The following is a 4,756-nucleotide window of genomic DNA, read 5'->3' as shown; positions in this document are numbered from 1 at the left end:
TACACGCTGGACTAAACGAAACCAGCATCAGTTGGTAATGGATGGGCATGACAATCAACGGTGGAGTATGGTGGTACGCATATGGGTATGTATGTATGTGTGTGTGTGTGCTGGTCGGCGAGGATTGCAACACAGTGTGCCATTTAAAGGTAGATAGGACGAAAAACGTTATGTTGGGGAATATAAAATCGCATAGAAATAAAAATAATATATATTTAAGAAGTGTGTTCATTTCCTATACAAGGTGGTTCATATAGTGGTAAGTTTTTAAATATTCAAAAAAATGAACAAAAATCAATTTATTGGTATATTATTGGTTTATTCGACAGAGGAAGCAAAAAAGGTTTTTTGGCTCTATCTCACAAATGGCTTGCTCAACATTCGCTATTCAATCTTTCATGGCACCCCACAAAAAGGTTTAACGGAGTCATATCGTAGCTCTGAGGTAGCCAATTCACATCGCTGAAGGAAAGAGCGGGAGAGACACTGTCAAAATAATATATGATTAAAAAATAGCACCCTGTACATCTGTATTAGGGATACAAATTTTCATGATTTTACTGAACCCGTAATTTTCGGGATCTTATTTTGGGACTGTTCCAAATGTAATCGAAGTATAGATTTGTTGGACGCCGTAGTCGAATGGGTTGGTGCATGACTACCATTCGGAATTCAGAGAGAACGTAGGTTCGGATCTCGGTGAAAGACCAAAATGAAGAAAAAGCCTGTTCTAATAGCGATCGCCCCTCGGCAGGCAATGACTAACCTCCGAGTGTATTTCTGCTATGGAAAAGCTCCTCATAAAAAATATTTGCCGTTCAAAGCCGGCTTGAAATTGTAGGTCCCTCGATTTGTGGGACAACATCAAGACGCACGCCAGAAATAGAAGGAGGAGCTCGGCCAAATACCCTCAAAGGGTGTACGCGCAAAAAAAAAATATATATATACATATATAGATTTGTTATATTTAAAATATACTGGCGAATTACTTTTTGTTTTCATTAAAGCGTGATCTTAAAAATACCAAAGCTTTGAGAGTGTTGCCCTCCAGCCCTGACCTAAATTTATTAGATTCAACACTTCTTCGCTGAAATGTTGAGATAAAAATTGAAATGTTTCAAATTTGACTATCTTCAAATCATGCCTCTATTACACCGATAAACAAATTTCGATTTCTTTAATCAAAGCTACTTCTTTTACCCTTGAAGCTTGGGAAGTGCTGATTAAAGACCTATTTAAGCAACTTATCCTTCAGGCTAACTGCTGAATGTGCCGGTAATTTTTGACGGTTATTTTTGCGCTCTCTAAAAACACCGCCAATCTCCGCCAAATACAAACTCTGCTGTTTCGTAAAAATAGTGTTGAAAACGCTTAAGGCTTAAATAATGTTGCAAATATTTTATCTTATCAAAAATGAGGTTTTTTGTGATGAAAATTTGACTAATTACACCTGATGAAAAAATATGCAATAGTCCTGAGATTTTAATCAACTTGTCCCGGGGTTTTCGAAATTTATAAAAAGTCGGGATTCCGGTATCCCGGTATTTCCATCCCTAATATGCATAAGATGTTTTTTATATGATGGGAGTCTTACTTTTGTTCCACCAGTGAGTAGATAGAGATACAGAGAACAGATAGTTTTTATGAGAAGCTTTTTGCGACAAAAATGCACTCGCAGATGTTATAACTTTGGCAGTAGGATAGGCGAGGATACTCCCGTCACCAATATTTGTGCTGTGCAAAGATTTAAAAGCGTTCAAAGTTGTATGGTATGGCTGAAGTGGCATGGTGTAAGTCTATATTGTTTATTCTCACGACTGAAATTTATTTGCAATTGGAAATGGGTATTTCGACCGGATTTGGCATCAGTAAACGGGGTAAGAGTGCCTCATGATTGTTGTAAATGACCTTTGGCCTCTCTCAAGGTTTTTACACTTATTTTGAGTCTAAATGCTATGGTCTCAAGTCCCACCAGCAGTCAACGTCTTTGTGTTTTGTGTTTTTGGCGTAAAAGGAAAGGAGTGCGAGATAAGTTGAAGTGGAACATGAGAAAGTAGTATGTTAACTTCTTTACATATTGGGTATACTTTCTGTCGAAAAAGTACTGAGCATCGATCACTAGAGAAGCCCATTTCAAGAGATTATCAAAACTAAAAGAAAAAAGAAACAAAAAACAAAAACAAAATCTGAAGGTAACTGACTACTCTTATCGGGATGTCGTGCGGCGTTTCAGAGAGCGAATTCGTCGAAGAAGGTCAGCTTTGTGAAAAGAAACTCACACGATTATCGTTGTGAACGAATTTCTGCCAAATATTGTATTGTATTTTAACAAATATCACGGAACTAGAACCAAATTCATCTGATGTGTCTCCGGCAGACTTGATTCTGTTCACAAAACTTAATTTCCTTCCACGAGGCTCACGCGTTTATTCGATAGAGGAGTGAAAAGACAACTCGAATAATCAGAGGTAGATCTAATAGCGGTCGCCCCTCGACAGGCAAAGACAAGCTTCCGAGTGTATTTCTGCCATGAAAAAGCTCCTCATAAAAAAACTATTTACCGTTAGAAGTCGGCTTATAACTGTAAGTTCCTCCATTTGGGGAAGAACATCAAAACGCACGCCACAAATAGTGGGAGGAACTCGGCCAAACACCTAACAGAAGTGTAGACGACAATTATTTATTTATTTACTAGCAATCCCGCAAACTCTGTTTCGCCACCAGATGGCTTCGTTTTTTGTAACATTTCGTTTAGGGATTAAAAGATGAAAAAAAATTATTTTTTTTTGTTTTATATTGTATTTGAAAAGGAAAAATTGTATTTCATTTATCCGTTTCATTGAAGTGCTTTTGGTAAACCACATTTTTTGTTCTTTGGTATGACGTTAACACAAAAGAAACGAATGGTTTCCCAACTCGTGAACACGCAACGTATGCTGCCCATGTGAAAAGACTGATTTTTTAAATTTATCCCGCAAACACTAAGCGATTGGCTTTGCGACTTCTTAATTGTCATTGCGAACGCAAGGCGAACCGGAAATTGCAATCGTTTAAATTCAAACGGCAGATCAGTCGGAATCATTGGTATTCGAGAAATACATACATTTTCACCTGCGTAATTGCGTTAATAATGGTTGCCTCAATCAAATTCGGCATAAGTCTTTTCACCGCAAGTCGAGTACCGTTGCAAAGTCGCGGTGGATTTAAATTACGCAATATCATAACAAATGAACCAATTTTGAGTTGCAAGTTATATGGTGCAAATCCTGGTAATTCCAGAGAGTTCAAAAACTCCGTTGCATAATTTACAACATCATGGGGATTTGTTATGGAATCAACGAATTTGTATGTCACCAAATCGCCATCGAATGGTGAATGGTGAAATTCAGGGCGTATACATCAGTATTCTTTGCGGCGAGAATTGCTCGTTGACTTAACCAAGCATAATTCAGATAATTTTCCCTAATGTTTGGGAAAACATTTTCAATAAGAGCTAATTGAGAGTCTACAAATCGGCAAAAGTCTTTGGTAAGAGTAATTAATCCAGCTGTCGCATCATCTGGGACTTTTCCATTTCCAACAGCTAACAATTGTTTGGAAAATTGTGGAGCACTTTGTTCATTTTGAAGTTGAACTCTCATATTAGTGGTTAGCGATAAAGTTTTTACGTTATTCCACGGGGAATTACTGGCAACGTCTGCCTGAAATCGTCTGCCAACAATATGATCAAGCCGCCAAAGGTGTTGTTATTTCGCCGAAGATCCTTCAGTATGAAGTTAGGCGCTTCAAGTGATTTCTGCAATCCAAACGCTAGGATGCAAGATTACTGCTTGTGTTGCAATCATATCGAAACGCTGCTCGATTCAAATCAGCACTTGATAATTATCTTCTTGCGCGTCGAAAATAATCTACTTGTTGATCTCTGTTATTCGCTCGACGATTTCGCATTGCCAACCGAGCCGTTTCACGGGCTGCCTCGCTTTGCTCTTGTGATTGAGAAGCACGAAGTCGACCCATACTAACGCGGCGCTCTTCACGGGCAATTCCTTGTGCTTCTTCAGTCGTTTCATTCGCAATGTTTCGTATCCTTCTTGCATTACGGCTTTGCCGGGAAAGATTCGATCGTCTTGGTCGCAGCATTGATAATGATGATTCAAATTACTGTGATTATATATTTCTGACAAAATTTATATTATCAAAGTTTCTACTTAACCATAGACAAAATTACGTTTAGCTGTCATTTGCGTATTATTATTCCACATCAGATGCGTTTTTGTTATACCACATTTTATACGAAAACGCGTCCGAATGGGATAAAAAGTATCCTATGTCCGTCTCCTGGTTCTAAGCTACCTCTCCACCAATTTTCAGCCAAATCGGTTCAGCCGTTCTCGAGTTATAAATAGTGTAACTAACATGACTTTCTTTTATATATTATATTATATATAGATTTATATATATAGGTATGATTGGCATGCAGAGGTTTATCCTGAATAAGTAGAAGCTGAATCTGGTACAATGACCGGAACATAATCGTGCCAGCTTTACGCGCGTCTCATGATAGCATTCATGGATCGAGCGTTTTTCGAATGTCATTGATTGCCTACCCATAGGCCGTCGCACCAACGATGGGATTATGAAACTCGCGTTTTAGCTCAAGAAGGTGACTTCTGACGTGTTTAGGAGGCGGCTCAGCTGTTCTAAAAAGACTGTGGAGTCTTACCACTATCTTTTCATCGAATTGGGGTTTCATAGT

Source organism: Anastrepha ludens, chromosome 5, assembly GCF_028408465.1.
Source record: "Anastrepha ludens isolate Willacy chromosome 5, idAnaLude1.1, whole genome shotgun sequence".
NCBI lineage: Eukaryota > Metazoa > Arthropoda > Insecta > Diptera > Tephritidae > Anastrepha > Anastrepha ludens.
This window is presented reverse-complemented; position numbering follows the sequence as displayed.